The sequence below is a fragment of the Pimephales promelas genome, chromosome 4 (genome assembly GCF_988280905.1).
Source record: "Pimephales promelas chromosome 4, fPimPro1.hap1.1, whole genome shotgun sequence".
In the NCBI taxonomy this organism is placed as follows: Eukaryota; Metazoa; Chordata; class Actinopteri; order Cypriniformes; family Leuciscidae; genus Pimephales; species Pimephales promelas.
Genome location: NC_142772.1, coordinates 16,291,340 through 16,316,146, shown reverse-complemented (window position 1 = coordinate 16,316,146; position 24,807 = coordinate 16,291,340). Strand labels below are relative to the sequence as shown.

The following is a 24,807-nucleotide window of genomic DNA, read 5'->3' as shown; positions in this document are numbered from 1 at the left end:
TGTAAACGCAGTCAGCCACGCATCTCACGCCATGCATTGGAGCACAGAAGCATCCTGCCCATTCAAACAGCACCGGTCGTGCCCGTGGTCGTGGTGATATTTCCCATAAATTGATTTTATATCTACCCAAACCTTATTAAATATGTAGGCTAGGCTATACATCATGTCAAGTTCTTAATATTAATCGATAAACTACTCAGTTATAATAATAATAAGGCACTATGGCTGTTATCAGTAAAATCAAATTAACAAAAGTAATTTAAAGTCAAAATCTTAATACAGAATGCATGGCGTGAGATGAATAAATCAAAATTTATGTCTTGTGATTAATCAGTATCTAAGAGCAGCATCTAAATATGGGTTGCGTTTGAATTGTTGCGTTTGAACATTTGAATTGTCACCTGTTATGCATATGAAATTAGGAAACGCGGATGTAAACCGCGTATTGAGTCGTGTTTCAAACTCATTGACCAATATATGACCAATATAATATTAAATATACAATATACAATATATGACCAATATGAGCCTGAAGGGGTTTATTCTGAAATAACAACCAGCTGCATGTACATTATATTGCTTTAAATGGTTACTTGCCACACAAGTTAAGTAATTAGACACAAAATATTGCCAGCGGTTGCTGGCACGGCAAGTTCAAACTAGATGGACATTTAAGGGATACGATAAAGTCATACCACTTATTACACAGAATTTTGCCACATAAATTATTATGGAGATAAGAGATATTGATTTGCAGTGACTGACAGCTGCACATTCTCCTCAAAACATTGAATTCATCTGCGCTGTGCCGTGCCGAGGTACAACTCACGAAAAGTTGATAATTCTGTGAATTAATGCAATTGGGTAGTTGACAAATGGCCAAGAAAAAGTACTTTTTTGGAAAAAAATAACTTTTGAAGAAAAAAATTAGGGATGCTCCGATCAGAATTTTGGGGCTGATCCCCGATTACTGGAAGATGCATCACCTGAAACCGATACCGATCACTGATTACAGGGTCTATTTGAAGACTTCTATTTATCATGTAACATCACTTATTACTATTTAACAACAATGTACATTAAGTATTACATTTAAGAGAAGACAATGTATCATGAATTGACACCTGTGTATTTATTTGCAAGCAACATGTCCAGCATATTAACTTAGCAGCTTGGTTATTGGGAGCAGCTTAGGGCTTGACATACAACTTTCTTGTAGAATATAAAATAAAATAAATAAAAGACAGAGCATCTAAATCTTTAAATTTAGGTTTAGACTTAAACTAAAAACAGCAACAAAAAAAGGCTATAGCCAAAATAATGTTTTTTTTTTTAGTTAGTCGGCCATCAGTTTTTCTAATACACTTAAAGGACCGCAGGTAGTAAAGTGCACAGCAACAAAAAATACAAATAACTAACAACTTCCATTAGGGCTATCTAAAACTTTGTTTTTTTTTTTTCCTGGGATGCTTAGTCAGATTTTGTGGGCATTTAGAGAGGAATAGAGAGGTAGATAAAGAGAGAGGGGGGGATAGAGGTCATTAGATTAATTTCTCTCAATTTCTTGGTAATCTACCAAATTGCAGATTTCGAACAGAGATGGCGACAAAGTGGAACAACTGCGGACTGCAGCTTTAAATCGCTCTATCAGCGGTCAAATTTAGAAAAGAACGATTCAGTGAGCTGCAGCCCACAAACTCACTTTTAGTCTCTGTTTCTCTTCCCATTACAGAACAGGTGGCAATATCAGAAAGGGACTGTCTGTATTGGCTGTAGGCCTTACACACGCATTATTAACACTGTTACACTAGTACATTCTGTTGCTCTATCGTGACTGCTCCTAGCATCTATTTACAGTCATTGGTTGGATGTGGTTACAGATGCAGATGACTGCTAATTGTTTGCTTTTTCAAACATGCTACATTCTAAACTCTTTAAAACAGACAAAATTAAATATAAATAAATACAATAAAAAATGAATAAATGAGGGTTAGCTAACCTAAATTCCAGTCAGAACAATAAATAAACTTCAAAATTGTTTTTCACTACACACATTTCACAATTAAATAACATACTGTATAGTATATTAACTGCTTGATAAACAAAATAAAAAAAAATTGTGTTAGACAACATCTATCTATAAATTACAGGAATGTCTGTCTGTGTGTCTGTCTGTTAATCGCATATCTCTCGAACCCTTAGTCCGATGGATCTCAAACTTTACAAGTGTCTTGCTATGGGCACAAGTAAGTGCAGTGCCAAGTTTGACGTTGTTTGGATTAGAAATGCAAAAGATATCGCTAAATATATTGCTAAAAGAACCACACATTGGCTCTTGCCGCTCTAGCCGCTGACCACTCCCCCTCTCACACTGCACACTGAAGAAAGCAGATTTGCTCCCTGAATCGTCGCGCTTATTCATTTGTTAAATTATTTTGCACGGGCATTTTGCACTAGTAAAATAAATTAAGATTAACTAGCCTAAACTCCAGTCATAACAATAAATACAAACTAATATAATTCAAAACCAAAAAATAGATTGCTGTATAATAGGGAAGCATTTTCAGCAACGATTATTTTTGTTGTCGATTATTCTATTGATTATTATTTTTTCAATGAGTCTAATGATTATTTTTTGGATTAGCTGATTCTTCCTTTGGCTAACTTTCCAATAAATAAGTGCAACTTCTTCCATTAGTATTTCAAACTTTTATTAAATCATTTTCTAAAAAATACTTTGAAACTGTGGCATCCTTTCGATGAACGAAATCTTGCTCACAGCTTTGCCTCTTCCTGAGAAATAAACAAACACAAAAATAACAGCAGTAACATATTTAAACATGAAATCTATGAATGGTAACAATATATCAGCTGTAGTGCATCTGTTTATTATTTGAATATATTATATGAATGATGACAAATAATTGTATTTCAGAAAGGGTAGTGTATTTATGTCATTTTATTCTGAAATATACGAATGCAGGAAGCATTTTATTTATTCATTTATTCATTCATTTAGCTGACGCTTTTATCCAAAGCGACTTACAATTGCTATATTTCAGAGGTCGCACGCCTCTAGCAACTAGGGGTTAAGTGTCTTGCTCAGTGTATCTCACACAAAGGCATGTGTCTTATCCACTGCACCATCACCACCCACAGCCTTGTTCGCCTAGCATCTGTTATAGGGGTTTCACAACTACTGATTTTTGTTAGTTGACTATCCGTTAAATGGTTTATTCTAGGGGTGTGCGATATCATGAATAGTAAATGTCTCCACGATCTGCTTTTGAAGAAATATGGTAGTAGGGGAGCGCGGGGCACAACCTAACGCAGGGTTAAATGTAACACGGACCGTTTAGTACATTTCATTTGTACATAGAGTCTGGCCTCTCTCCATTGAGAAACGTTTACTTCCTTGTAGGCGGGTTCACTATTAAAGTTCAAAACTATTGGATCTGCCCAGAGTCACTCACGATCTGCCATAGCCAATCGCTAACGTGTGGTCGTGACGTATGTCATGCGCCGAAACGGCTGGAAGCAACAAGTCCGAATGATCAGAGGATTATATAAGATTTCAGTCAATGAGAGCTGCAGGTTTTGTTAATCTAGGAACACTTAATAATTCGAAATGTATATTTGATACGAAGGACAGTGTTGTATTCATTCAACGGTCGAAGCTGTGTCTAATCATTACAAATACGCCACTGTGGTCGTTTTTTTTTTTTAATAATAAAAATAACATTTTTATTTATGACAATTATTTAAAAAAAATCACAACCAATTTGTATGATTTACAACATGTAAAACTGACACACCAACCTCCTGCACGAGTACACAAAGGGGCTCAAAATGTTTTATTCATCACAAGAATCAGTGAATTTACTGTTTACACGTTTCTCTGGTGCATAAGGTCTATACAGCAGTCCCAGACTTAGTACTGAAGGAAAATGAAATTGAGCGAAAGTGCGTAGGACGGCGCAGCCAGGCTAAAATTTTCTGCTTGTGCTGCTAAAATTTTCAGTCAGGGGCAACAGCGCTCCTAGTCAAAAAAGTCTGGAGCCCTGAAATGGTCAAAGTATCCATCCATTCAAGCTTAAGATTTTGTTCAGCTGATTGAAGACGACTTTTTTTTAATGATCTTGCCTATGAAACGAAGATTTAAGATCGGTCAATAGTTGCTTAATATGGTCTTATCCAGATTGCTCTTTTTCAGAAGGGGCTTGACAACTGCAGTTTTCAGGGTGTTTGGAAAACTCCCAGAGAGAAGTAAGGCATTTGTGGGAAGTGTGTTAAGTAGCGTATGTGGTGCATTTTTTTTCCGTACAATGTAATTTTTGTCACGGGGGGCATGCAAAGTGGAAAATAGAGTCCATGGGCCAGATTTACAAACAGCTTGCGCCAGCGCAAACCCTCTTTTGGCGTTAAAAAATAACTGTCAGGATTCAAGACAGGCAATGAAAAATTAGCACTGAAAAGGCATGGACAGTTATTTTTGGGGCTGACCTTATTGCATATGTATTTGTAGGAGTTTGTCTTTCAGGCGCAAAATTTGTGGGAGGAGAGTATTTAAATGACTCGTGCAAGGTGATTTACTAAGGTTTGCGCTTGTCAATGTACTGTTTTTTGCGCCATTTACTTCCCAGAAAAAAAAGCACATCTTAAACCAGACGCTGCCTGGTAGATTGCGTTGGTTAGTATGGAAATGATCCGGCTGTGCCTGTCTTCACGCTCAGAACTTTCTACTCTCAACGCTGTTTTTTGCGCTCGTAAGCTAATTTGCCCCCTTCAGTAAATCTGCCCCCATTTCTTTAATATGAAATATGAGTCTCTTATGCATCCATTGTGGGAAAAAACTCCTGTACACTGGAGAAAAAAATATATGAATTGTGAGCATGCCGATATCTATAGGATTCATTTGATAGAAACTATAGGGATGCACAACTAGGGGAAGAAAACAACAAGATTGTGCCATGAATTAACTATGCTATTTGTAGGCTTTTAAGCCCACAGATCCGCAACATTCACCATGAGTTTAATGTAGTAACACTAACTGTAACCATGAACGTTTGGCAGGAATAGTAAAATGCTTTTCAAAACTCAAATATTATATTATTTAAATGTTATTTTTAAATTTGAAAACCAAAACATTTGTTCATCCTTCAAATATTACCCCCATTTACAGTATAAAACTAAAAGTTTCAAGATGTAGGAAAACTCGCACTTATTTAAAAAAATAAAATAAAAATAAAAAAAAGGAAAGTTCTCTGCCATTTCTGTCCGAACCGAACCGTGAGTTTTGTGAACCATTACACCCCTACTTATTACAGACTAGGCCTGGGCGAAAAATCGATTAAATTAATTAATTCGAATTTTTCTGTTGCGGGCAATTTTAAAAATAAGTAAATCGAGTTTTTGTGTAATGTTACATTTTTGGCTCCCCGGAGTTTCCGTAGCGTTAGTTTCACTCACATAGCAGAATGGCAAGCGACAACAACAACATCATAGCACACACAAAATGGCAACATCATACAGCAAGTGACAACATGGCTACCAGTGAGAGTGGGAAGTTTGTTCCTTAGCGTGGGAGTGAACTAGAGCTTATTCTGCCCGAGCGGGTCGGGCCGATATTTCCCGTCACTATCCTTGAGAGACGTGCACTGCCAGCCTATAGAGTGCGGCGCGGGACTAGATTTGATGGCCGAGCGCAGGCGGTAATGCACTCACTCTGTGTGTGCGGCTTGCGGGTGAATAAAATGATTCACGAGACTCCCACAAACTAGAAATATCTATGAAAACATAAAAATTAATAGATTTGTGTTCATCTGTTGCAGAAAAGCATCAAGAACAACTAAGACAAAATAGAAACGATTTACAGGCCAGAGTTTCTATTTATAACATGTTTGCAGCGTTCAGCGATGTAGCCAATCATAGACATACCATATGTGTTGATTTCTTGAACACAATGGCCAATGTAAGCGTTTAAAGACTCCCCTCACCACTCAAAACATACTTTTTGTTCATAAAATCGTAAATAAATCGTAAATCGAATAAAATAAAAATAAAATCGGAGATTTTATTTTTAGGCCATATCGCCCAGCCCTATTACAGACATAGATCTACCTTAAAGTTTGCCTTGATTGTTCTACGTTTACACTTTTACATTGCATAGTAACATTTTAAGTTCGAGAGTTTCTTTAACACTGACTTTTTTTTTATCTTAATAAAAGACATAAAGAAGATATTTTTGTTTACATTTTATTTTGTTTTTGACTGCTAAATCTAATATAATTTGTTGTTTGCCTTAACAATGTGGATAAATAAATAAAAAAATACCAAATTATATGAAATATTACTGTATATCGTGATAATTTTTTTTAGCTATATCACACAGTCCTCCTACATGCGCCTGTAGGATTTTTGAGTTAGAACTCCATGAGGAATATCTTTAGTTCTGAGGGATTTATTATGTTGAGTGATGTTAATATTGTGCCATTTTCCACAATCGGAGTTATGAGTGAAAATGTGTCAGTAATTCAGCATCAGTATATGATTTACATATGGGTCTTGAGGGGCTTCCTTCATGTACAAAAACTTGCTTAAGTTTAGTAAAAAAGGCGGTACACTTCGGGTTTAACAGGTTATGTTATCTTTTGGGGCGATTTCTCATGCCAAATTTGATGTGCGATCAATCGCCACATCATGTGATAAAATTGTAATTGCTTGACAGCCCTAATATATATGTATAAATATGCCATGTTATAGTTAGAAAACAAACATAGGCCTATCTGACATCAGATCATAATATAGTTTCAATTGAAGTTGTCCATTGTCCATCTTTTTACTCCTCTAAAGGGTCATTTTCAGAAGGAGGTTACAGCATAACATTGTGATTGTGTGTCCTGACAGTAGTCACTTACACATGGGTAACAACAATAGAGTCATACTATGTTGAAAGCTGCTTACTGTAATTTAGCTGGGGCTCTGGCAATGGTTTGATACCCTTGTGATCACAGTATTAATAGACTTCAGTCTGCAAGTAATTGAGGCCATTTTCTACTGTAACTGTTTGAAGTCGTTTCTAATGTTGGCTGTATAGGAGATTTCTTTATTTCTTTAATCTTTGTCCTGATAACTCTTTTTACTGTACTGTTCTTTTTTAGTGTCTCTTTCACCTTCTCCCTTTGAATGTCTGTTTTTTTTCCCCTGACAGCATATAGAAGCTACTACTGGTACTGGTGCTTTAATGGGATGACTTAGCTACATATTTGTAGGTGGTTTTATTCGCTTATATTTGAGAGAGTGGAGGCCAATTACTTTCAGTTACCAAAAAGCTTTCATTTTAAGTTCCCGGTAGGGCTGCTCGATTATCGAAAAAATCATAATCACGATTATTTTGGTCAGCATTGAAATCACGTTTATGTAACAAGATTATTTCACATGACTTTGGGAACATGTTGCATTAAAAAGACACCTTTCAACAATTCTTAAAAAAATCGAAATTTGAACATTTATTGTACTTTAACTATACAAAACTATTTTAAAAAAATTGAATAAAAAAAAAACATATAATACTTCAATAAGTATTATAATAATTCCCTCAGGTCACTTATAATGCGGAAAATTCCCCCGCAAACATTGATTCAGCGGTGCTGCTGCTTTTCTCTCTCTCAAAATGGGTTGGGCAAGGCAAGCGTCGAAACTACATTCTCACATTTAGGAGTCGGGACGTGACGGAATTGTCACTTGCACAATTGGGCTAGCATTGCATCATAACTAATGTTGATCATTTTTTACTTCTTTTAAAGTAATACAGAGTTGGCTTAGGGAGGGGCGGATGTGTGTTATTCAGAACACAAAATAAGAGTGTTCTTGCAAAACAGAACATGGCAAAATAATCGTTTTTACTCTATTGTACTATTTTGGTGATCATTGGGAGCCAAAATCGAAATCAAAATTCAATTGCACAGCCCTAGTTCCCGGTTCTTAGTTTCATGTCTTCACTTATTGCATTTAAGGAACTAAGCTGGACTATTGTACCACGTTTTCATGTCCCCTTTTGTTGAAATGCTCTTGATTTATTTTAAGACTCTAACATATGCCAGACAAATATTGAGAGGATGTGATGAAGCAGCCTGATATTTAGCTTCTACATCCTCTCAAACTGACTCTGCCTAAACAGGACTAGACTCTCAGCGATAACATAAATGCATTGCCAAAAGAAATGTTAATGGTTATTTTTCTCGTGTAATTTTCTTTTGCAGAAAAATAGCATTCTCTTATTTTGTTGAAAGGAAAGGATCTTTTTTTTAACATTTATTTTTTTATTGTTTATATGGTTTTTAGTAGAACACAAAAGAATAGAACAATCAGGTCATTAGGGGTATAACATGTTGTTCATAAACTGTTGATGTCGAATCAAGGGTTACTTTCCCAATAGTCTCAGAGGAGTGAGAAATGACTTTTTCTTTTCTTTTTTCCCCTCTCTTGGGAAGGATCTTTTTAAAACTAGCAGTGACCAATTAAAAAAAAGTCTTTAGCTTTTTTTTATAGTAACTCGAGTCCATGCGTCATTAACAACTGAAAATGATGAGTCATTATGAGCTTCCTCTCTCTCTTCCTTTGTAGCTCACTAATAGGAAGTTGGCTATACTGCATCATCCTCACATTGCAAGTAGGAGGAATTCATCTTATAAAAACATTGTTTGACTCACCCTACATTTAGCATTTAGCATGCTGTACAGGAAGACATTTTGCATCATTTTTCAAGAAACTTGGTGGTCAGTAATTCCTGGAGTTATTTGTTAGCTTTTCCATTCATCTCAATGGCAAATGCTTGGCTGAAGTACATGACTACATTTGAATTATTAGGGGTGTGCAATATGTGTTTTGTAATATCAAATATTATGTCATAATAGTTTTAACGATGTGTGAGCTGACATTGTCACTCACTTGAGAAAAAATACACTTTGAGAGACTATGCATTCAATGCATGAAGTAGCCTAGTAAGAGACTTCTGAGCATGCAAATATTTACATAGCCTAGTTAAATGAAAGTTGATGGAAATTTTTCTCTCCGTGGCTGTCAGTAATTCTCAATTCAGCATTCAAACATGTCACATTTGGTTACAACTGTCAGCACAGAAAAATTCTCTCCAAGATTATTCAATATTCCCATTGTTATATTCATTTGTAGATAAAGGTGGATTTGGATAAAATATCTTGATCACTTGCTGGAGTTTATTGCTGTTTCTAAATGATGTGGTACTCACTGCTGGATGTCTATTAGATCACAACAAATAGGACTATGAGAGGACTATGAATTGGCAATGACATCACACACTGGAATTTAAAATTGTGAAGAAAGAGGCTCATTAAACCGTTTATTAATCCGATTATGTTTGATATGATACACACTAAGATTTTTCCATTTTTTAGCACTGCGCTGTGACTCCATGTTGCTTTAAAGCACATCATTCTGCACCCGGGATGTGCATAAGATTTAAACAGCACTAGTATCGGATTGTTATCAATAATGGCCGATACTTTGAATTTGGGTATCAGATCAGTTATGAAAAATGGTATTGGTGCATCCCTAATTTAATTTAGAGTTCATGCTTTCACTGTATGAGTAGCCCAAGGGGCAACCTCCCCGTCTCTCGCCCGTTTCACACATACTCCGTTTGCAGTGCGTATGCGGTCCGTATTTTTTTCCGTACCCATGTTAACAGGTTAGAGCTTTCACACTGCACGCGGATGCAGTCCGTCGATCCGTTCCAGTTGCGGTGCGTATACAGCAGTGCAGAGATCGTTTCCGTACCGAGTCTATTTCTGCTGTGCTGCAAACGCAGAAATAAAGTGACAGTGCACGGTTCGTGGTCAAAATGAACTCAGATTGACCTCGAAATGTAGTAGTTTCACCATAAATGCATTTAATTCAATAAAATGTAGTAATCTCTCCATAAAGGTATTTAATTGTTTCATATTTTTACTTTAAGACATCTTAATATACAAGTAATGCATGGAATTGTATGCATTCGTTGTTTAAATCGTGTTTAAACGAGCATGCGTCCATTCAAGTTTGTAAAAAAGAATCGCAAAGCCATGGCAAAACTTTTATTTTAAAAAAAGTTACTGCATATGGTTTTGATTACCAAAACCAGGACACATGGTCCAGAAAACAGATGATACTCGAAGTTTACTCAAAGATGCCTTATTAATTTCAATACAATTAAAATAGGCTATGCCCCTTCTGTGGATAGAAAATTGTTGTATTAAGACACAAAATCAGATAGGCTTCTCAGAGGATACTCAACATGTTTTATTATGACAGGTTGGTTTAAAAAATAATGAATGAAATAATGATTAAAAAATAATGTCTCTTCTGTATTAGAAAAATAAATATATCAATATTAATTAACTAAAAGAAATACCTTCAAATTGAACAAAAATACCTCTCACAAACGTACAAAAACGAACTCGTTTCCTTCCTCTTTATCCTGTTTTTCCTCCTCATCCTCCTTGTCTGCTCATCTCCTATTTGCTATAAAGCTGATCTTTTCCAGCTTTTTTTTTTTTTTTTTTTAAACCAGGACATCACTTTATAAAAAACGGCCAGGAAGGACGTGAAAACAGGACTGGGATAACAGGACTGTTGGTCACACGCTATTGCTGCATAACTTCTGATTTTGAAATAAAAATAGCGAGTGTTTGTGGTACAGCTCACGCACTGCAAACGCAGCATATGTGAAAGCACTTTAGCGCGTGCGGCTCCTGTACCGGATACGCACCGCAACACTCACCGCATACGCACTGCAAACGGAGTATGTGTGAAACGGGCGTCTCTCTTGAAGCCAACACGGAAGTGAATTAAACTGCAATTCATCGAGTGGCCGCAAAAGCGAGTTAAATCTGTATCTCCACCAAGTTAAAATGTTTGAATTCACAGCAGAAAAAAACATGTTTACAACCTGGTGGCAAATAGTTGTTTTGGTCTATATCACTAATTTTGCCCTTCATGATGACTGTGAGGGGGGTGAATTTTTTTACAACTCATCTGTTTAAATTATATTTAAAACTTATAGTTCTGCATAATTAAGGGCGTGGCCACTTGAGTGACACTTGAGTGATTCTTGCCGCCGCTTTCAATGCTAGTCGTTTGTCTAGTGTCTGTTAGCGTCACCCTCAGCTGTGTTTGTGCTTTTTCCGGGATTATTTCAAACAATTTTATGTATTATACCTTCGCCCGAGCACGCCGTTGGATTCCATCGTGTTGAGAGTATGGAGAGAACAACCAGTGCTGTGTTTCCAGCTGTTTCCATGCACTAATGGATGTCTGATGATATCAGTGCGTTCTCTCCGTCCATGCAATAGACGCACACCCTTGAATGAGCGCGGATTTCTAGTTCATTTACTTGAAGTTCTGAGGTAATATCTTTGGTTTGACCCATCTGAGGAGCTGGCGGTCAAAATCAGATTGTAAAATGGACTGAATAAAGCTCTTTACGAACTTGACGTGAGATGCCGACTGACATGTGCTTGCCTTGAAACACTGTCTGTCACATGCATAAGCTTAGAGCAATATTGTAAGTAACTAATTAATTTTTAACTAGCAGAATAATAATGCATCACGATGCACATAGTTGACTGCTTGAATGTTGTGAGTGTGTGAAATGTGTGTGATCTGTGTTATGTACTTGTATACATGCTCTTAACTAATTGCCCCTTGTGAGATTAATAAAGTTGATAAAAAAGTAAAGTAGTCTCACTTTTAGTTACGTCTTAACTATTATAATATTTAGAAGGGCAAAAACATGAACTTTAAGCATTGGCTTTACTTTTTCCATCAGCTGTCAATTCAGCGTGAGGGCAGTAGCATATCATTAGCACCTCAGCCCCACCCGCATCCCATTTTAATTTATCCGGTAGTGACGAGAGGTGACGCACTGCCAAGATGGCGAGGGCCGGCCCCGCCCACTTTAGGCTTCAAAAACCCTCTTCAGAAACCTATGGGTGACGTTTATTGTTTATTGTTAAAAGGATCCCCATTAGCTGTCACCAAAGTGAGAAGCTAGTCTTCCTGGGGTCCACGTAAGGGTTAATGCCCGACGAGGTGTCCATTGTCAGGTTTTAATGGACGACGGCGAGGCGTAAACCGGCCGACGCGCAGCGGAGGACGGTTGCCTCCGCCGAAGTCCATTAAAACCTGACAATGGACACCTCGGAGGGCATTAACCCGCTTATACTATGGTCACTTGCCAAATAAAACAGTTTTAAAACATTAGTTTATATTTTAATTAGGCTAAATCTAGTTTTTACAAATAATAACTTGCCTTGCCTGACTGTTTATTTAGCAACCGGAGATATTTATAGTCCGCTTAGCTCGTATCCCTTCAGGTTCACAAATGCATTTTTTTTTCATGAAACACAAAGGTAGGAATAGTTTTTTTTTTATTACACATAAAACAATTAATCAAACAACAATAAAAAAAACAATTAGCTCTGAGCTCAACCGATTTGCGCTTAACGTTATAGAGGGCAATAAATTAATCAGATCAAAGAGAGGGTCATTTGCCTCAGGCTCCTTAGGCTTGAAACGCTGTAACGTTCAGCCTTCTCCTGGCTTGGTTGTCTGGACAGCTGTGTAAAACTCCCGCAGGGTCTCATTCAGGGGTGCGTTTCCCGAAAGCATCGTTATCCAACTATGGTCGCAAGTTACGTCGTTACCAATAGAGTTCAATGGAGCAGAGCAGCAGCGGTGTAATTTTCTCCGTTTTATTTACATTTTTTCTTTCTTCAGCAGCATACCAGTCGTCAAAGTTGCCATATTCTCCATAAATGTTAAAAGAAATAGCACGAAGTCGCTCATTGTTGTATTAGGTTATAATATCTAACGTTAGATGATAGAGCATGTGACTGCCTGTTGCTATGGTTACTCACAGCCGTTGTAGGCAGCGCATTTATTTATTAATTTCGAATGGTAAACAGGCAGTTTTACCAGAACTACTTTACTAGGTGTCCTCTATCACTTTTTAACGGACACCCTGCAGCCAATCAGAATCGAGTATTCACCCAGACCATGGTATAAAAGAGAATAAATTACATAACAATGATTATCTAAAAACAATTAAAACATTGTAGACATCATTATAAACATCATCAAAAATTAATCAAAATAAATTATTACAATGTTACCATCATTATTCCATTCATACATTCTCTACTCACAATTCTAAATAGTGCATTCTCAGACAGTACCTGAAAGAGACTTTGCCATTCATTTTACGTATATTCAATGGACAATTGTTCCAATGATTAATGGCACGATAAATAACTGTTCACTTTAAAGCATTTGAATTTGGACGTGGCAACATCATCTGGCCATCTTCAGCTGACCTAGTCAAATAAGAATGAACCTGATCACACCGAACAATTTGGTTATGTAAAAAAAACTGGTTGAGAAGAAAGGAGAGTTTTACTGAAAAATTTATTTGTATTAAAAATCAATCTTTTCTCCACCATTAGCCATGATTAGGGATGCAGCGATTACCGGATTTCACAATTAAACGTGATTTAAAACGTCACGGTTAATTAATCGTAAAGACTTTGCTACACTGTGTATTATGCACGGGCAACTAACACAAAACGAAAACAAAGTTACACCAGCGGTGCACCAGCTTAAAGTGCTCATCAGTCACTAGAGGGACTAAGCAGCGACGCTCTATTTCCACAGAAAAAACCCCGCCTCAAGTCAGCATTGTGGGAGCATTTTGCGTGCACAAAGAATAACAAGGGTGTAATAGAAGATGACGGATTGCCTGTCTGCAAAACTTGCCGTAAAAAAGTTTCCGTTTTTATTATTTTCGTTAACAACATTTTTTCACAGACAAAAACGAGACGAGAAACTAATAAAAACTAGATGCAAATGTTAGATAGTGATGATCTGGGGAGCGATCCAGTCAGAACTGATGTCCTGCGTGTGTGATGCGCACATTTGTAACGTTACTGTTGGTCTACTCTACGGTGCCAAAACCTGTTAAAAAATGTAAACGTCTGGGAGAACGAGTAGAGCAGACATAGTCTATAGATCTGAATAAGAGTGATGATTTAAAAAAAGAGCTGTATTCGGTACGGTTTTCTGTGGGCACAAACCCGACCCGACGCGTCGTGTAGACACATACAGCGCGCGGGTACTGAACTGAGCTCTCTTTCGTGTCTGAATAGACAAATACACACAACATTATGTCTAAATGTCCGGTTTGGACAGTATTCATGTAAATGTCGGTTATGTCTTAAACAGTTGTGAGTGTACCGTGTGCATCAGTGCATTTGGATCCGCATATCATTGGACAAGATCCGACTTATTAAAGCGACAGTGTAAACCTAATGCGGTCTGTGTCCTTAAAGGGCACCTATTATGCCCCTTTTTACAAGATGTAATATTGGTCTCTGGTGTCCCTAGAATGTATTTGTGAAGTTTCAGCTCAAAATACCCCACAGTTAATTTATTATAACCATTTGAAAATGTCATTTTGGGGCCTGCTTAAAAATGACCTGTTTCGGAGGTATACGGCTTTAAATGCAAATGAGCTGCATATCCCCGCCCTGCCTTTGGATGAGGGCGTAACTTGATGCCTATGGCAGTCGGTAAGCAGAAGGGCTAAGAGAGTGAGAGACGCGCTGTTTTCAATGTCATTCAGCGTACGTTTGAATCGGAATATATAAATAGTACGAAGAGACTCCGGCAGAATAAACATAAATGAGAATGGACCAGTACGTTTCGGTATGGTTATTTGATACATTTATGTACTTTAGCGTTGTAATCGTGTTCCCTTTGAAATGATGGGCATGTGCAACACACACACACACACACAGACACACATAAACACTAATTCTGGCGCAATTTTTTTGAAATTACATACAAGTACTGTGATAAAGTTTGCTACGTACAAGCGAAATTACATTTATGCGAGGGACGGGGACCTGTGGCGACTTGTTTACGTGTTTACTAAATCCCCATGCATCATATACGTCCTCACGTGTTGATGTCATCAAATTGCGATCGGTTTCTTACTGAGTACCAAACAAGTCATAAAATGTGATTATCGGCCTTTACCATACCTTTTAACAAAATTTTGTACCGTACCATACAAATAAAACAATTTAAGAATCAATATTGGATAATAAAAACGAATATCCGTATACAAACATAGTTAAATCCAATTAATCAATATTAGCAACCCAGCTCTATTGCCCAACATGCTGTGAAGAGAAAGATGTTACATTGGATTTAAACGGATCTTTGCCAAAAGTCTTTATTTAAATTTGCAATATGTGGAGAGGACATCTATTTTTCATAGAGAATAGTCTGTAGAATAGTACTTTGATCCTTATTTAAATAGATGAAACTTATATAGTGGTGGAGGGTGTAAAAATTATAATTACCATTCTGATATTCTGGCTTGGTTCGTTTTTAAAGCCTGCTCTTTGAGGTTTAGATTTTGCCTCTTTGCTTTTTGGACGGTGGATTTTGATTTGGGTCACTTTATATGGGACAAAATCATGAGACCGACATCATGTTTTTCATAGTCAAACTGAAGGTTATCTTCAGATCACACACGTTCTGTTTGCAAGCTAGAGCGAAGTGTACTAACCTCTCTTCTGCTGAAACTGCTGATGTAGCAAAGATAAATGTTAAATTATCTTGTCCCTAAGGCTGAAATTTTGGCTGAGATTCAAATACAGTATGCAAGATGTAACTAATGCAACAACAACATTTTGACCTGAATAAATGGCTGCAACGACGCTCTGTTAGGTGGCTCGTTATGCAATGGTTTTGTTGCTGTGGGCCTGCAACCTATTGAGATGTGGATTATCATTGGTTTAACACTTACACTTAAATTTCAGCATTTATAAATCAATCAATGGTATACTTGTGTGCTCTCTCAGTTTGCTGTGTGATCTTCAGATGGGCCTATTGGGTCCGCGTCATATGCCAGTTCCTTTAAATAGTCTTCATACTGTGTTGTAATCAGATAAGCATTCACAGGCTTCCTCTAATTACACTCAACCTAATTTACTGTCTTCTCAACAACAGCAGTGTGCATGCAAGTGTGTAGTTCTCTTACGAGAAGTTCTTTCATATTGCGTAAGCTAGCTTACGCTACGGGAAAGATTAATCTTTCTGAGAAGTTGAAGCCAAAAAATTATCCTTACATTTTTTATCCATTGTCATCGGAGATCATCTGCAGCAGACCATGAGCGGGCTAGCTAGCAGCTCATTGGTTCGCTCAGGGAGAACTTCTACAGCCTATGAGGGAACTCGGTTGAACTCGGAGCCAATGAGAAGCTGACACGCTCTCATTGCGTCAAAGCCCACCAAAATGCCGTGGCCCAAGTCAATAAATAGGCAAGTTTCCCGCTGTTTTCCGATTTTCATCAATTCAGCAAGGCTATACGCACCTGCTGATATCCGAGAGTTAGCCGCGTCGCCATTGAGAAGGCATCTCTTAGCGAGCGTGGACCGAGTCTAAGGAAGCCGGCCGTCTTCGCCACCTTCAGCCATCCTGTGAGCTAACGCCATCCGGCGACTTATCCTTACATTTGTATTTTGCTTGTGTAACGTCACAAAAGAGCAGCGAGCGTCTTTTTAAAGATGCCTCGCACACCTGCGGCTCATGCCACGCCCCTCTCAGCTCCGGAGTCCCGCGCTGTATGAGGGGCGAGCCGCTTACAGCTGTGCTGACCGCGGCTAGCTTTCTTTACTTACAAGAGAGCGAGCCTGTCCCCTGTGCATAGCTTCACCAAAATGGGTTTATGGTGTGTTAGTTCCGCAGAGGCTGGACCTGTTCGCCACTGTCACGCCCTCTTATCTGCTTGCGCTATTCAGCTTGTGTCTTTACTGCTGTGGCTCAGTGGTAAAACATAAAGCTTTTCGCGCCAGAGACCCGTGTTCGATTCCGGCACTTGCAGATAATTTTATGCAGCTCTGAGCGCGCGGCCAGCTTTCTTACGTTACAGAAAGTGGCCACGCTTTCCTGCGCACATGCGTCAGCGGCGACATGAGAAACGAGTGTGTTTTTAACCCGCCGAGGCCAGTTAATCACCCATCTCTCTAACGTTTCTCTTTCCTCCTTCGAGCGGCCGAAAATGTCACAAGATGTAAACAACACTGGTCCAGAAACACTTCCTGTTTCAGTTTGTAACTGTTTTCTTTATTTCACATGTAAAGAAAACATCTTAAAGGGGTCAGTATTGTGTTTTTTATTAATTCGCTACTATTATGTGCTGTATTATGCACTGAACAATACTGGTTCACTGTGTGTGTCGCATAAGGTGGCCTTCTGGTGCTTGCAAACGCACTCTTTTGAGGAGACAGTGAATTTCCAAATTTGTTGCCCTGATTCCACGCGCAATGCACGAATACACTGCAGGCTCACTCTCACTCATATCCAAGGTAAATCATTAACACTATCATCCCTTACAAGTGTTTTACTGAATAAATCACAATAAGATCAAATGCATGAGCAAGTTACTTTACTTTCTGAACAAGTGCGCACCCAAATCTGTGTTGCTTTAACATTCAGGCGAACCACGGCACGTTTCGGGAGTAACCAAACTCAGACCACCTCCTCCAGGTAGTCTCAGGTTTGGTACCCCAGAGCGCGCCCGGGTCCGCATGACAGCGTTCACATTAGCGGGGTTTTTTTTTTATACGAACCTCGCCTTGTTCCGAACTAAACTGCCATTGTAAAAGCCCCATAAGATAACCCCAAAGCAAAAGCTGCAAAGATACAAGCTACAGAGAGACCTGAACATGACCTGGACATGAACACAAAACAATGATCCAGCAAAGATAAGCAGCAAGGAAGCACAATATAAAGGGAATGGAGCAAATGAGGACCAGGTGAACACAATTAGTGAATGAGGAATAGACAAGGACTTAACAAGGGGGCTAGGTAAGGGGAAACTAGGAGGCAAGACAAGGGGATATTCTTCGAGTTTTATGTTCAAAAAAGTTGTGCAAAATAGATCCACAATTATCTGAATAACTGGATACAAAATCACAGAATGGCAGTGGGCCTCTATTCTGCTGCTGCATTTAAACAGTTGTTTAAAACTGTGCAAAACAACAGTGTAAAACAGCAATAGAACTTAATCCAAACTCAAACTGTAAAGAAACATTTAAGCCTATGTAGCCCTAGGAAACATAGTTGTACAGTGCTATGCACATTTTAATGTAACTGCTATACTCAGAAAATTGGACTGCTGTTTATTTAAGCAAAAGTGGCAGGTTTCTCTTTAAGAACAAAAGTTGCTCAGCTTTTTGACAGGAACGGTTCCTCTTCTCGTTAAGAACATGAGAGGCTGCACTAAATAGTCTCTCACTGTCTGTGCTGGTGCTTGGGGCAGATACATATCTGTTAGGGGTGTAACGGTACATGTATTCGTATTGAACCGTTTCGGTTCGAGGCTTCCGGTTCGGTACGCATACAAACCGAACGATTGCTTGGACCATTTTTCCTGCCGGCAAAATTCGTGCTGAAATGGCATCAAATGGCAAGCGTAATGAAAGCAGAACGAAACTGCGCTACTCGTTATGTGCTTCACGGATCGTTTATCAGTTCGGACCAGCAACATCTGTGCAGCGCGAGCCGATCTCGATCAAGCAACAATGTTACTACACAGCGCTAAGAGATCCAGTAAAGAAAACATTTGAATTCGCCACTGAGGTAATAACATCGCTGCGAGATCTAGTGAGAAGCATTCACATTTCTCCGTTATTAACCGTAGATCTCTATTAGATCAAACAGCGCTGTCATGGAAACCAGGAGAAATATTGTGCAGTGAATGAACTAGTAATACTTTACGTCCACAGACCAGCAACATTCACCATGGATTTAATATAGTAACACTTTTAATATAGTAACACTAACTGGAACCAGTTTGGCTGGAATGGTGAAATGCTTTCAAGTACTTCACACATCTTTTTCCAGCTCTTCAAAATTCAAATATTATATAAATAAATATATATTTAAATGTTATTTTTAATGTGATGACCAAAACATTATTTGTTCATCCTTCAAAGATGACCCCATTTATAAACCTGAAAGTTTCAAGATCTAGGAAAACTCATACTTATTTAAAAATATATATATTTTTTTAAACAAATAGGAAATTTCTCTGGCATTTCTTTCTTTTTGCTGTATCGAAAACGTACCGAACCGTGAATTTAAAACCGAGGTACGTACCGAACCGTGATTTTTGTGTACTGTTACACCCCTAATATCTGTGTGAAATCCGCGCAAGCAATGGAAACCGGCCTTTGTTCGCACGGCTGCAGTCAAGGGGATTGTTGCTTCTGGAAATGGGTAGTTCAGCTAGATGCGTCTCTATTTGTTGTGAGGCTGCGCTTGTTCCAAGACCGCTACAAATCGGGGTGCTTTCCTGTAAAATTTTGTCAAACATCTCAGAAAGTAAGTGTCTCCTCACTTGTATGTAACCGTTTCTTATGCACCATTTGCGGTGTGCTCCCCGTCGAGTCTCTTCCTTCACCAGATGTTTCAATCGTCAGCTCTTTTAGTGTCATTTCACGCACTCACTGCTTTTTCTCTTTGACAAAGTAATGTTCTTTAAAACGCTGGTCTAGTATTGTTGCAGTACAGTAGAGAGGGTTGGACTTGTTAACAGCCTCCAATAGAGTCGTTTTAGCTGTTTTTACACCGTGATCCATTTCCACCTCTTTTCCAAGAAGACGCTTCAGTGCTGCTATCAAAGGAAAAAAACCTTAGTCATCTGTTCGAATGGGGTGAGAAGAGACGCTGTTTACCATTAGCATTCACGGGTCTGGTGTGCACTCAAAGTAAAGGGCAGATCTTATTGTCCCAATATCCGCACTTGCGCCCTTGTGCCCCTCAATGCGCGTTCTCGCTAAGGGGTGCAAGACCGTAGGGTGTCCCAATCCTCTAATAGTGTTCTCCAGGGGTGATCAAAAGGGCACTTAATGCACCCTTTTCGTAAGTGCGCATCAGACCTCACTTTGCTATAGGATATTACCCAGAATCCTTGTAGGGGAGAACGGTTGCTATGGTGCTGTTCGGGAGCGGAAACTCCGAAGATAAAGGATGCCGGTGTGGTGAATAATTTTTCAAAAATATTTGTGTCATTGGGTCACGAAATGTAGTTTTAAGAGTTTTTCAGTAGAGAATATAGTTGTTTAAAGCTCAAATCTGTGGTTTATTTATAAAAATAGCGCCTATTTTAAAAAATTTATCTGACGTTCGGAGTTCCAGGTAGTCACAGGGCGGCGGGTGCTCAGCGCTCATGTACCCCGCCTGCAACAGCCTTGCCCCGGCTAGTCATTCTTGCGTTTCCCGCGGGCTCTGTGTCTAGTGGTTAAACATGAGTTATAAATCGGCTTGTGTACATCAGACGGGCGATCTTTGGTCTCATTAATCTATGATTTGTTCCCTGGAAAATCGTTTTGGCTGAGGGGAAAAGTGAAGTTTCATAACTATTTAGGCTATTTAACTGTAACGTTGAAACGTATGTTTGACTGAATCTTTTAACTTGCCTTATTTGTTGACTTATATAGCTTCTTATACTTATACTACTTATACTTTTTAAGCTTATACTTTAATAATGGCTATTCTTGGTCAATAAAATAAAAAGAGACAAGGTTGTGTTGTTTTATTTTATACAGCCTATATGTTAGACTAATCTATAGCCTATACAAAATATATCACCAACACGTCATGTTTTTTTTTTTTTTCATGTATGGGAATTTCATATATCAATTTCCATAACAATTAACATTGCATTTCGAATCTCTGTGAATATGGTAAGGCAGTATAAACTCAGGTAAACCTCAATCACATTTTATCTTAGCCAAAAACTGTTTTAATATTAATAGCATTAACAAAAAGGTTGCTGGCTAAGAGTTAAAAAAAAAAAAAAAAGTAGCTTTTTGAGGTGTGCAAAACTGTCCCAATTCTGCTCTTCACAGCTTCGGGCCCTTGCGCTCTTTCTCCGCTAAGTGCACTTTCAACAAGTGTCCACTTCGAGGAAGGCCTTAGGGCTCAAGTGAGTATTGGGACAGGGCCTTAATCTGTCATATAGGCACTAGGCAGCTATGACCAGCTTCTGTTCAAGTAGACTTTGCAACATGTAGTACGTACTGTTCCAGTGAGTAGCTACATTTTGCTGGAGTCGTTTGGGTGAAATTGGATTTGCAAATCTTGCAGTCGGGCAAGCGGAGAATGTTTAAAGTGTCCCACGATTTTTCTCCCGATTGCTGTTATTTCTAAAATGCTGTGCTGACTCAGCACTCCTTCATTCACAGCCAACTAAAGCGTGTGTGCCATGCATGGTATGCTGTTCAGTCCACTGTCCTCCATAGCCTTTATCATATATTCCATGCATTATCTCAGACAATCGCATGCACATTAGACTTCTCAATGTGCCTAGTGTCAAGCATTGTAGACAAAGCATCACATATCGCTGCTGCAGTGTGTGACCCAACAAACTCCCGTGAGTGAAGCAAAATGTTTTGGAATTTAAAATCGTCGTCAATCCACTTTGCTGTTAAGCTAAGCATGCTAGTTGGGCTAACGTCTGAGCTCCAAATGTCTCTGGTAAAACTTAGAGTTTGAATGGCTGTGGACAAGAACTCAGGAACGGGTTTTGCAACTCGGTCATAAATTGCAGGTAGACATGTTTCTGCAAAATCTGATTGACGGTGTATAACGCGGCTCAATATGTTGTATGAGCCTACGAAATCCAATGTCCTCCACAACAGAAAATGGCTGGTCATCTAAGGCAATGAATTCCATTACTTTCTCAGTAATGCCATGTTCAAGCGAAGAATGCCTGTGGACAAGAACTCATGAACGTCACGTGTTTTACAACTCGGTCCTCCGAGTTGATGGTGGTGATGACGCAGTGGATGAGACACATGCCTTTGGTGTGAGAGACCAGGGTTTGAATCCACTGCGAGATACCAATGTGTCCCTGACCAAGACACTTAACCCCTAGTTGCTCGAGAGGCGTGCGACCTCTGACAAATATAGCAGTTGTAAGTCGCTTTGGATAAAAGTATCAGCTAAATGTAAAATGTAAATGTGCTTTGGCACTATCATCTGCAAATTTCTTACCCCTTTCAAAGAGTGTGGCCACCGAGGGTGTTTGTGAGTTGAGGTATTTTTAACCAATGTAGTTTTGCGGTACTCGTCATGTTCAATTGGATGTCGTGATTTCAGATGGTGTATCAAACCTGTTGTTTAAAAAGTTCTTTGGCACCGCACCCCCTCTTGAGATTTTTGCAGAACAAATGTTACATATTGCAACTTTGGTGTTCTCATCTGAAACTTTAAAATACGTCCATGTATGAAAAATACATGTATCCAATATATGGATACATATATTTTGGATACATCCATGTATCCAAAATATGACATTCTTAATCTTTGATAAACAGATGCGTGATTACAGCTCAACCGTGAGTGAAAGCTAAGCACTTGCGCATGTGAGTGAAACCTATTTGCTTGCGCGCAGATGGGAGGGGCTGGTGGGTGACATTAATTTTCGGTTTACGTTTTCAGCTCGAAACCGATAATACGATTTTCGGCCAAACATTTTCGGCGGCTGGAATTTCGTTGCACCCCTACTAGGTATCATCAACTGGCCGGAATTTTGAAATTGTGAGACATGACTGACTCTTAATGCATTAGGAGCTCGCTCAAGTACTTGGGAACTAAACCATTTAGTGCTTTGTAAGTAATCAGCAATATTTCTAAAATGTATACAATGTTTAATAGGGAGCCAATGCTCTCTATCCCCCTAGCAAAAGTAGCACCCTGCCCATTCATGACAACTGATCTCTCTTGGTCAGTGGCAGCACATATCTGAATATTCAGCTGTGAGCGCACTTGTCAAAGGTTTAATAGACATTGCAGATTTGATGTCATGTAGCGTAGGAATAAGATGTGATCTTTTAACGATTAATTGTGCAGTTCTACAGCAACAAAAAAAAGTAAAAAAAAAAATGTTTCACACATTAAACTTGAATATTAGGCCAGTTATTGCTGTTTGTACATGGAAAGACAAGAATAGAGAGTGGAGAGTAAAAAGTGGGAACTAGGAAGATGTTGAGCAACTGAGCAAGTCTTTCTCATTGAAGTTCATATATTATCATTCCACATCTCTTGGGATGTTGTAAATGGTTGAGCCTATGTATATTTGCATCTCACCATTTAGTCATTGAGAGCAACCCACAAGGGTATATGCTCAGCTCTCTGCAGAACCCATTAGCTCCCTCACCCTCTTCCCTTCTCTGGTTTAAAGAGCACTTATGCCTCTTTCAGTCAATGGCCACCTGTCCATTCCTCTCACATTACCTCCGCTTTGTTCACTAATGAGTCACTTTGAGTCACCCAGTCTCTGTGCATCAACTGTTTTAAAGATCTTCTATGGTGAAACCTACACTCTGCATTGAGGGTATTGGGTCTCTGATAGGGGCTTTTGATTACTAAATCACTTAAAAAAATGAGCTTTCTAGCTAAGACGCATGGCGACGTACACAGTGACGCAACAACGTCGTTCCCTGGGCGCTTTTTAGTCAGTGGAAATACAGATAGGTTCTGAATGGGTTCGCAAGTTGAACCTATTCCGAACCAACTTTGAACCAGCACCAGTTCCGAACCAGTTCTTTTTTTTGGTGGAAAAGGGGTAATTGTTTTTGTATTTCAATTTATCATGGTAAATTATTGTGTTTGTGGAGGTTGTAAAAACTCTGGCCTCTCAGGACACAGGTTTCCATTACAAGAAAAAGGATGGCGCTATCTTTCATGCCTGGTGCGGTTTGTACAGGTGAAGAGATTTCTCTTCAGATTTCTCTTCCGCATCGGCTTTGAGAAACACGGTCGTGTGTAGCTTTCACTTCAGATCGGAGGATTATCATCCCGGCGATATGATGGAGTTCAACATCTTATCAAATAGTGTGATGTAGGTAGTCATGCCCTAAATAGAGCCAACTGGTAGCACTTTATTTGAAGGGGTGTGCATAAGACTGACATGACACTGTCATAAACATGACATAACACCTGTCATGCACATGTAGGAGTCTTTATGAATGTTTATAACTGTTGTCCTTAATTGTCATTCGGTAAATTATGACACTTTTAATGCAAAGTTGACATTGTTTAAAATGTCTTTGTTATGACAACTTGACATTAACAAAGGCAAAAATGTCTTGATTATGACAACTTGACATTAACCAAGAAATCATAACTAGTCCAACGTGTTCCACTTTACTTGAGGTAAGGGGAAATATTAATGACACTGTTGTTAAAGCATTTGACAGTGTAATAACACTTAATGACATCTTTATAACTAGTACAATGTGTTCCACTTTACTTGAGGACAAGTAAAATATTCATGTCACAGTTATAATGGTGTCATGACAATCAAAGTTAAAACCAACCATAACACATCACAGGGTAATGTAATGTTAACACAAAGCTAAATAACTTCTTTAAGTTTGATAACTAGACCTGTTATGACATATGTGACAGGTTGACAGTTTATGATTTCTTGGTTAATGTCAAATTGTCATAACAAAGACATTTTTGTCTTAGTTAATGTCAAGTTGTCATAACAAAGACATTTTAAACAATGTCAACTTTGCATTAAAAGTGTCATAATTTAGCGAATGACACTTAATGACAACAGTCATAAAAATTCATAAAGACTTATCTTCATGACTTCATGTTCATGACAGGTGTTATGTCATGTTTATGACAGTATCATGTCAGTC

The 24,807-nt window shown here is 38.6% G+C and overlaps 1 protein-coding gene across 4 annotated transcripts in view; it reads left to right on the top strand.

Annotated features, from left to right (window-relative positions):
- The window catches only part of specc1 (sperm antigen with calponin homology and coiled-coil domains 1), a 269,017-nt gene that overhangs the window by 28,189 nt on the left and 216,021 nt on the right, over positions 1-24,807 (top strand). Inside the window, exon 1 of one of the 4 annotated variants that reach the window (XM_089129998.1) lies at positions 8,661-8,777. The exons of the other annotated variants lie outside the window; for them this stretch is intronic. The gene's annotated coding sequence lies outside the window, so the exon portion shown is untranslated. Of the gene's footprint in view, positions 1-8,660; positions 8,778-24,807 lie in introns of those variants that run through there. 4 annotated transcript variants of the gene reach the window in all.